The sequence below is a fragment of the Felis catus genome, chromosome A2, assembly GCF_018350175.1.
Source record: "Felis catus isolate Fca126 chromosome A2, F.catus_Fca126_mat1.0, whole genome shotgun sequence".
NCBI classification, from domain to species: Eukaryota; Metazoa; Chordata; class Mammalia; order Carnivora; family Felidae; genus Felis; species Felis catus.
Window position 1 is genome coordinate 153,654,257 of NC_058369.1, and position 10,747 is coordinate 153,665,003.

The window sequence follows — 10,747 nt, forward strand, 5'->3', positions numbered from 1 at the left end:
AGATTCATGTCATCAGCACACTGAAGTCAGTGTTCTCTGTGCTGAAACCAGAATCATCTCCTGCCGCGTACATTCCCTTTCCCTCCTGGCCGTGGACTCCCTCCAGTGAGTGTCAGAGTGCACAATGGCGCACATCCAACATCAGGTGGGTCCTCACGGATGTTCTACACCTTTCTGCCCCCCAGATCATGCCCTAAAAAAGAAAGAGCCCTCCAACGTCTCTCACTGACTGGCACACTCTCTTCTCCCCTCCATCTCATCTCACCTCCTTCCCCTCAGCACAAGGCTGAGTCTCATTCCTTAGGAGAAGACCCTCCATCATGGAACCCTCCCGCATCCTTTTTCTCCACCTCCACGTTTCTTGACCTGGTCTCTCTGCCTCTCCTCTCCAGAGCAAGCAAACCCACTTTACGCCCCTTTCATTCCTGTCTTCACTTGCCAAGTCACAGACTGACTGGAAGTGAGATATAGGAAAATAAAATTTCATCATGAAGAGAAGAGAATGCCTCAACGTTTGTCATGGATGCGTTTTACCCATCAGATCTCCAAATTTGTCACTCGGGAGCCTCCCCAGTTATTTTTCTGTAATAATACTTTCCCCCAAATCCACTGGTGAGGCTCTTTTCAGCACAATTCCCACCTCTAGTTTCTTCTCCATCTAATATACTGTGTTGAGGCAGAGTCACAGAATTGTACCCCTGGAAGAAAACTTTGAGATCCTCTAGTCCAATCCCCTTGCTTTAGGGATGAGTAAACGACCCCAGGGGGTGAAGGGATGTGCCTAAGTCCCGCAGCAAATTAGTGGCAGAGCCTGATACAGAATATGTGCCCCTGATTCTCATGCTCTCTTCATAGCTTTCCTGTTTGTTTCTCAAAGGACATAACATCCCTTTGTATCAGGTACTATATGTAGCAGAACCAGTTTATCCCCTCTGGAGAGTCCTGGGGAACCCAGACAAAGATTTTCTCACAGAGGATTGAAGGCAACATTTCCCTGGATTTTTCCCCAAGTGACTCCCTCCCAGAGAACCCCCACCACATCTCTTGGGAAGCATCATCACCAACGTTACATGACTTCCCCCAAGGTCACACAGAGGGTGACAACGTGAAAAGGGAACCCAGGACTCCTGACTCAGGGCTGGTTGTCCAAGCCACAGGCAGCCTGGACAAGAGACAGATGGTGAAGGAAGGTTACAGAAGAGACCAGAAGACACGGCCGGAGAGAAGAAGCTGGATGCCGGGAAGGAAGGCCAACAATCTCTGACTCGGCTTTCTGGTCCTTTTTACTTTTCACATGGACAAACCGGAAAAGAAAAACTGGCTGAGTGTTTACCACAAACGTGTAGTTTATTTCCCCAAAACCTTAGCTTAAAATTACTCTTTGAGAACACGCATCTCTGTTTATTAAACACAAAATGAATCTGACCACACGCAGTGTTGTGCCAACAGAAATATTTTGTACAAATGGTAAGGCTGGGAATGAAGGAGCCAGAAATAGCCACTCATAGGGCTGCAGAGCTGAACAGGACCTGCCCTCCTACTGTTTATTAACTTCACCTTAAAATGCCCTTACCTGTTTGATGCTAGTAACTCACTAACTTTTCTAACAGGTAGAGCTATCCCACAGGGGAACTGGCTGCCTTAACAATTAGTAAGAAGCCTGCTACTTGAGGCATTTTAGCAGAAGTCCAAGTCACAACCTTGAGAGCCAGGAGAAGTCAAATGCAGCCATACCAAACTCTCTAACTTCTCCTTTCATTGCAGGAGAGGATCCTTACTAGGTTAAGGATTGGGCCAGACGGCTTCTAGATCCCTTTCCAACATTGAGAGTCTATGGGGTTTCTTTTAATTTTTTTTTAATGTTTACTTATTTTTGACAGAGAGAGAGACAGAGCATGAGCAAGGGAGGGGCAGAGAGAAAGAGGGGGACACAGAATCCAAAGCTGACTCCAGGCTCTGAGCTGTCAGCACAGAGCCCGATATGGGGCTCAAACTCACAGACTGAGATCATGACCTGAGCTGAAGTCGGACACTTAATGGACTGAGCCACCCAGGTGCCCTAATACAACTTGAAATTTGATTAAGATTTTTCTTTAATGCAACCAAGGATTTCCTGACATTGAAAATTTTCCCACACAACCAGATAGGTACTGTTAAATGTAGTCTACCTGCTCTGTTGTGACTGTATTGCTTTCCTGTGAAATATCCTTTTTTAAAATATATTAATTTGAGGGGCACCTGACTGGCTCAGTCGGTAGAGCATGCAACTCTCGATCTTAAGGTTGTGAGTTCAAGCCCCCACATAGGTGGTAGAGATTACTTAAAAATAAAATCTTTAAAATAAATGAATAATTAAATAAAATGTATTAATTTGATTTTATTGCCTGATTATAAGAATAATATGTGTTCACTGCAGAAAATTTGAAAGACACATAAAAGTGTAAAGAAGAAAATAAAAATTGTCTCAAAGTGTTAATTCTAGATATGGCTACTGCTGACATCTTGATAGGATGCTTCCCAAGCTTTTTCTTTGCCTATGCATGTGTAATAAATAGCTGGAATCCCACTGAATATATAGTTTCACATCCTGCTCTTTCTGCTTTGTATTACATAGCAAGTGTTTTTCCAAATCATTAAATATCAAAGGAAAAAAATATATCATTCTAAAACATCATTTTAAAAGCTGTCTTTGGGTACCTGGGTGGCTCAGTCGGTCAAGCATCTGACTTTGGCTCAGGTCATGATCTCATGGTTCATGGGTTCAAGCTCTGCATCAGGCTCTGGGCTGACAGCTCAGAGCCTGGAGCCTGCTTCGGATCCTGTGTCTCCCTCTCTCTTCCCCTCACTTGCTCACACTCTGCCTCTCAAAAATAAATAAATGTTAAAAAAAATTTTTTTAACAGATAGAATCTATCTTTTATTCCGCTATAAGGTGCTTCTAGGCTTTCATTTTCACAAATATTATAATGTTGAGGTAGAGAATCTTGGATATATGTTTTTAAGCTCATCTCTATTTCCCTGGGGAAAAAAAAATTCCAATGAGCCTCACATAGAAAGAAAGGTGACTAAAATAAATTAACCCTTACAAAGTCTACAACTTAGCTACAAATAGGCCAATATTGGAGACTAGACATATGGTAACACAATGCTGTTGGCCCCAAGTACCTGACTAAGGCAACCCAACAAAAACAAAAACAAAAAACAAAAAAACAACAAACAACAACAAACAAAAAAACCCATGACTCATCCTACTTATTTTTACAATATGTGTAATTGCAATTATGCACACAATAAAAATAACCAGGTACATAAGGAAACACAGCAACATGGATGAAAACCAGCAGAAATAATAGAGAAAAGAAACAGATCAATGGGGGTGAACAAATATTAAAGTTATAAAACAGATTTTTAAAAATTATGGTCACTCTGTTCACAAATATGAAAAATGAGACTGTATCACAAAAAAGTTATTTCATAGTGGACAAAACGGAAATTCTAAAACTAACATAACTGAAATTAAGAACCCAATGGGTAGTTATAAAAATAAATTAGACACAGATGATAAGAGTTCTAATAAAAGATAGGTGGCTCAGTTGGTTGAGCATCCAACTTTGGCTCAGGTCACAATCTCACAGTTCATGGGCTCGAGCCCCACGTTGGGCTCTGTGCTGACAGCTCAGAGCCTGGAGCCTGCTTCGGATTCCGTGTGTGTCTCTCTCTCTGCCCCTCCCTGCTCCCACTCTGTCTCTGTCAAACATCAATACGTTAAAAGTTTAAAAAAATATATAGGGCTGAAGAAAATATTCAGAATAAAGCCCAAGAAAACAAAAGGATAGAGAATAAAGGAAATAGTAAGAGAATTAGAGTCTGCAGTGGAGAGAAAAGAATGGGACAGTAGTATTTGAAATTTTTTTTTTCAACGTTTATTTATTTTTGGGACAGAGAGAGACAGAGCATGAACGGGGGAGGGGCAGACAGAGAGGGAGACACAGAATCGGAAACAGGCTCCAGGCTCTGAGCCATCAGCCCAGAGCCTGACGCGGGGCTCGAACTCCCGGACCGCGAGATCGTGACCTGGCTGAAGTCGGACGCTTAACCGACTGCGCCACCCAGGCGCCCCTGGGACAGTAGTATTTGATGGCCGACAACATCTCAGTACTGATGAAAGACCTCAAACTCCATATTCACTTGTCAACAAACCTCAAGCAAGACAATTAAAAAGAAATCCATACTTGAACACACTGTAATAAAATTTCTGAAAACCAAAGACAACACAAGAATTTTACAAACAACCAAAGATAAAAGAGACAAATTACTTATGAGGGAGGGCAGTTAGATGGACAGTTCTCAACATAAACAGTGGGAGTCAAAAGAAATAGAATCATGTTTTTAAAGCACTGAAAGAAAATATCTGTCAACCTAGAATTCTACATTCAGTGAAAATAACTTTCAGGAATAAAGGAAGATGAGAACATATCGTGACGAACAAAAACTGACAGCATTACTCACTCCACTGCGGGAATACTTAAGAAGCATCATAAATGGAAGTCCAGACATGCAGAAATGAATCAAGGAACAGTAAATTGGTAAATATGTGGATAAATTTAAGTAAACATTCACTGAATACAAAAGTAATAATGAGGGGCGCCTGGGTGGCTCAGGGGTTAAGCTTCAGCTTAGGTCATGATCTCACAGTTTGTGAGTTCAGGCCCCACGTCAGGCTCTGTGCTGATGGCTCAGAGCCTAGAGTCTCCTTCGGATTCTGTGTCTCCTTCTCTCCCTGTCTCTCCCCAACTTGTGCTCTGTCTCTGTCTCTCAAAACTAAATAAATGTAAAAAAAAAAAGTAATAATGAGTTACCAAGTTAAAAAGATATGTATATAGTTAAAATACATGACTGTAATGATAGAACAATCAGGAATGGACAGGTAGAATTAAAGTTCCAAGCTCTTCCCATTATTTGGGAAGATGGTAAAAGTATCAATTAATATTAGACTTTGATAAAGACAAGAAAACGTGTAGTAATCTCTAAAAAAAAGGGAATAAAAGACTCAACCCAAAAGTGGTGAGCAAAAAGAGAAAAGAGATATAAAACAGATGGGAAAACCAAAGAGCACTTGTAAGACAGAACTTCAAATCTAAACTGATCAGTAAACACATGCCAAGGTAAACAGATTAAGCGGCCAAATTAAAGACGAAGATTGTAAGACTGGGTTGTTGTTTTTTTTTTTTTTTTTAAGCCCTACACTATGTTTTTATAAGGTATACTTCTAAAACATAATAAGAATTTAGAAAAACTCAAAGACATGATGGGAAAAGATTCAGCATGCAAAACTAAGCAAAAGAAAGGTGGTATAGTAACATCAGACAAAGTAAACTTGATGGCACAAAGTATTACTAGGGATAGAGAGGGGTATTTCAAAATGACTTTTTAAGGAAGGTTCAGTTCACTGGGGTCTCAATTCTATATTTGCATGAGGCCTAATTACAGCCTCCAATATTTAGTACAAAAACAGACAAAACTACAAAGCAAAGAGAAAAACCCACAATCATCTGTCTCAGTACTCAACTGAATAAGCAGACCAGACTTTTAAATACAGGAGATGTGAACCACACAATTAGCACTCCTGATGTGATGGACTTACACGGAACACTGAACCCCACAACTACAGGACACATTCTTTTCAATCACTGCCAAATATTTACCAAAAAAATGGCCATACGATGGTTGTTAATGAATAGCAAAACATAGAACTCATCAAAATATGTTCACAGATTGCAGGGCAATCCAAGAAAATGGGGGCAGGGAGGGGATGAGATCCAGGACCCACATGGAAGATGGCTTTAGCCAAGAGGAAATCCTATCCTTCTGTTAACCCCACTTCTGTCTGGTACAAACAGAAGCATTAGTGCAGATGAATGAATTATCCTGGGAACTGTTCAGAAATGGTTCCAAATGGAGGGCTCTAGACCTTGTTCACCTTGTTACTTTGATCAACTCTACAGCATGATCTCCAGATTGGACTTCATTTTTCTTAAAAGTGTACTCCTCAATCTCTCCAAATTATAGAGCCATAACAGAACAGCAGTGAGTGTGGTTAACTAGATCCTGCTCAGGTGAAACTACATGTTTCAGTCCTGTGAGCAGCTGGAGATTGGCAATTATTTTGTGAAAACACATTCTGACAAAGCCCTCTGCAGGAAGAGCTATGGACCTATCTCTGGTCACAAGTTAGAATATAGCAGGCATAGTTGTATTTGGGGCCAAGATTCTCTTCAGGACAGTTCATTGGAAATGAAAGCCCCAAGTTCATTTAAATTTTTTTAACGTTCATTTATTTTTTTGAGAAAGAGAGAGAGAGAGACAGTGTGCGAGCAGGGGAGGGACAGAGAGACAGGGAGACACAGAATCTCAAGCAGGCTCCAAGCTGTCAGCACAGAGCCTGACTAAGGGCTCGAACCCACAAACCGTGAGATCATGATCTGAGCCGAAGTCGGACGCCCAACACCCAACCAACTGAGCCACCCAGGCTCAGTTCAAAGCCCCAAATTCAAAGGCAGTAGTCTCTTCCCAGAGATGGAAGGGATGGGAAAGGGGCCTATCAGAATCACAAGGGAAGCTTCCTTAACATAAAATATCCTACCCATAGGAGGCCATTCCAGGCCACAGAATGCTGGGTTTCAGTCTTTTAGCACAGGGAACACTGTGCCCCCTTCTTCTCTTTTTTTACATGCAATGTTATCAGGGATAGCAGATAAAATCAGAGGCACTGAGGGCCATGGAATCCCCACCCCTCTGGCCAATTCCATCCCAATCACCACCATGGAGCCTGGCCACAAATATTTTAGCCCGGACTTTTTTAAAAGTATGTGTAACCAAACACCTATCTTAACTATTTAAAAAAAAAAAATCTTGAGGAAGTTCCTGCAGAACGTCTAGCTTTAAGCAATCAACTTCCCCATACGCTCTCCAAAGCAAACCTGATATAAAATGTATGGGAGAAGTTGCTAGGTGAGGCAACCAGCTGCATGGAGTTATTACAGACCTGTTTAAAAAAAAAAAAAAAACAGCTAATAGTGGTGACATTTCTGAAAATAGTTGCTATGCAGCCCTTCCTTTGGGAATTAATGAGTTAGCAGACACCAGTCAAGCCCTTCCTATTTTAGGATAATAAAATCCTTTCATCTGCTAAGAGAATGTTTCTCTTTCAATCGGCTCGAAACATCTAAAACAGTCCCCAGTCAAACAACAGTGGGTTAAAAAGGAGAGAGGGGACAGATTACTGTTCTTGCCCTCTCCATCTACTAGATCCACAATTATTTTCATTGGCACAATTTGATACGACGCCGTCAGCTTAGATCAGGGGTGTCACTCAAACCACTGTCACTACCACCCGAGGCCGGGCTGTTTCAAACCTTTCCATGTCCCAGGCTGTCATCATTTTGGAGGGACACGCCCCGCTCACATCAAACATATGCACATGCACCCAACCTCCTACACTCAATTGTTTCTGTTTCCATATTTAAAATGAATTATATAAAATTTGCTTTTGAGAAACAAATCTTTTCTTCTCGAATGCACAGGCTGCTGTTGTTGTTGTTCATATTTTGGCTGAGAACCTCTTTTTGTGAAGGTCTCCAACATTTTTGAGATCCTTGAAAATCTTGTTGAACCCACACACTGCTGTCATCTCTAGGGCCCACTGGATAAATCAGCCCTCGTCTATGAAGCTTAGTGTGGGGTTTACCATGAGGAAAATGTCGAGAAGAGTGTCCGTCCCATTAAGGAATGTCACCTCCGTGAGAACCCAAGGAGAAAATGTCTCTCTAGTCTGGTATCAGGAACTGTTGTATTCACGCTGTTTTAGGTTTTTTTCATCTTGTGAGCCCATGAATCATGCACATGACCATGTTACCCTCTTCTCACTGACCGCCACAAAGCTTAGAAAACATGCATGCCATTTTGTGCTCTAAACTCATTTAGTATTTCCTACCCTAACTTTCTCTTCGCCTCATTTCTTCCCACTCATTCCAAATTTATTTTATCTAGTTTAATCCTATGTAAGCTTCCTTAAGCCCTTTTTAGACCAAGGCAGGATATAAATAAGCCAATACGTAAATAACATTATTTTTTCCCCTAAAACTGCCTTTGCCCCATATTTTCTAAGTGCAAGGACCCTTCCGTCAAAAGGGTAGTTAACATTCACTGAGTACTTACTACCGTCGGCCAGCAGCACTGTGTGAAGCACTTCGCATGGATTACTTCATTAGGTCATCAAAGCAAGTCATGAGATAGACCCTCTTCCTTTTCAGATAAAGAACCTGAGGCTTGGATGTATAAAGTAACTTGCCAGGGCCACTTGGTCAAGAAGAGCCAGGCTAGAATTCCACCCGAGGCTGGCCTCATGGCCACCCAGGAACCCCAGCTGGAAACCGTGTCTTCACTCAAGATGCCACTCCCCGGGTTCCCTTCTGTTGAATTAGCCAGCTAGATGCCTCTTGACTCTGTTCCCCTCTTCTCTATCCTTAGTCCAACTTTTAAATTCAGGGCTCTTTCCATCTCTGGCTGGGATTTTTTTTTTTTTTTTTTTTTTTTAAGTAAGCTCTACACTCAACACGGGGCTGAAACTCAAGATGCCGAGATCACGAGCTCCATGCTTTACCAACTGAGCCAGCCAGACACCCCATCTGGCTGGGATTTTTGCAACAGCTTCTGAGAGGATCTTCTGAATCCAGGCCTGCCCTCGGTGGATTGTCCTCCATGTTTCTGAAATATAATGGTATCCACATGTACAAGTTCCTTACAAGGTGCCCCAGTTGTAAGACAGAGTCCAGTTTGCTTCGTCTGGCATTCAAGACCATTTACACTGTGTACTTAGTCAAACCAAACACATTGTGACCCCACCCCATGCTTCCAAGATGGTAATTACTCCCCGGACAAGGGGCATACGTTCGTTCATGTCTCAGAGGTCCTGCACACACTGTTCCCTTCTCCTGTACCTAGTGGACTACACAGCTTTCAAGTTTCAGGTCAGCACGCCATCTTTATTGTGAAATGTTCACTGAATCCCCTAATCCCCAACTCTCCTCCACGATTTTCCCATTCTTTGTAGAGACTTCCTCACCATACTTATTTCATTGTGTTGTCATCATTTGTTTGTCCATCTCCCTTACTGGACCCTGAACTCCTTGAAGACAGGAGCTGTGTTGCCTTACCCACTTCAGATCCCTCTGCCACACCAAAGGCCCAGCACATAGTGGCTACTACTCAATAACTGAATGTTCAACCAAGTGGTAAGTCTAAATTAGATTTGTGTACCTGCAGATTAGCCTTCTTAAAGCACTTCCGCCCCCAGCTCTCAAGCCCAAGAATACAGGGCCACCACTAAAGTTTGTACCTTAGGGCAAATTAGAAAACAATGCCTGCTCTGAGCTGATGTATTCCAATACACAGTCCAATACAAAGACACCTTTCCTCTGAGCTTACACATGGCTTACATGTCCTTCCGCATAGCTTTGAATGAGCTAGACTTTCTCTCTCACTCTCTTGACTGAAGCAATTTTTGTACAAGAAAACAGTGCATATATCTATACATGGCAGGCCTGCATGCACACAGACAATTCTCTTGCCCTTGTGCGTCCTATTCCTTTTATTTGAAAGGGCATCCACTCCCATCTGTGTATACAGACTTTAATACCCAGCCCAAATGTCACCTCCCCTGTGAATGCTTCCCCCACACCTCTCAGGCACATTTAACCACTCTCTCTTGTGTATTTCCACAACTGCCGAGGATACTATATTGGAGTCTTACCATACAGCATCACAAGTCTTTCTTTACTACTTGGTCTCACTGCTGGCCCATGAGTAGGATCAAGAGTAGATCATGTCAGGCATCATTGAATCCCAAGTATTGAATCCCAAATACCTAGAATGATGCCTTTCATATAAATGGTGGGTATTCAATCAATGTTATTACTTGGTTCAAAATCTTTACAAAGCCTTTTCTTGCCTCCTGATTCTTTCAAACTCCCCAGCCTGGCACTCCAATCTGCTAGCCTCATGGCTATCCATTCACATACCCACCTCACCTTCCTCTGGTCTCCTCCCCTATCTGCACTCTAACCACAGTGGACTCTCGAGCACCCCTTCTCTCTGGACCTTTACTCCTCTGTTCCTCCTGCCTACAGTGCCCTCCTCTTCTCTTTGCCTGTCAAAATTCCATTCATCCTTTAAGGCCCAATGCCAATGCCATGTTTTTCATGAAGCATCCTATCAGTAAACGTGGCTTCTTGTTGCTAAGAACCAAAAGTACTTTGTCCTTCTGGAGTCATTCTTGAAACATTACTGTGTTTCAAAGAGGTGTGTTTGTAATAAAAGCACTTTGAGGGCAGGTGTCCCAGACTTTAGCATAGTGTAGTGCACACAGTAGGTTTCAGTAAAAACTGGACTAAAGAGAAGAAGGAATCCAGTGCTCCACCTCAAATGGAAGAGGCAGCCAGCTCAATTTCAAGGAACCAGGAGAGCACAAAACTTCTCCCCTGTCCTCTTTTTTATCAGTAGGGATAAAATGTGAACTCAAGGAAGAATTGCATAAATCGCCCCTCCCTTCCTCCCCCCACCTCACCCCCACCCCTCCCCAGCCAACACAGTTCAGCTTCCCTTCTAGAGAGGTAAGAGCAAGGAGTGACAGCTGGTTTCTTTTGCTCCACCCCCTCTCTTTTCCCCCAAACACAGAGCAGAAATTCAC

At 42.4% G+C, this 10,747-nt stretch overlaps 1 protein-coding gene across 2 annotated transcripts in view; it reads right to left on the minus strand.

Moving 5' to 3' along the window:
• The window catches only part of ATP6V0A4 (ATPase H+ transporting V0 subunit a4), a 101,242-nt gene that overhangs the window by 90,362 nt on the left and 133 nt on the right, over nucleotides 1–10,747 (minus strand). The gene's annotated exons all lie outside the window — the stretch shown is intronic.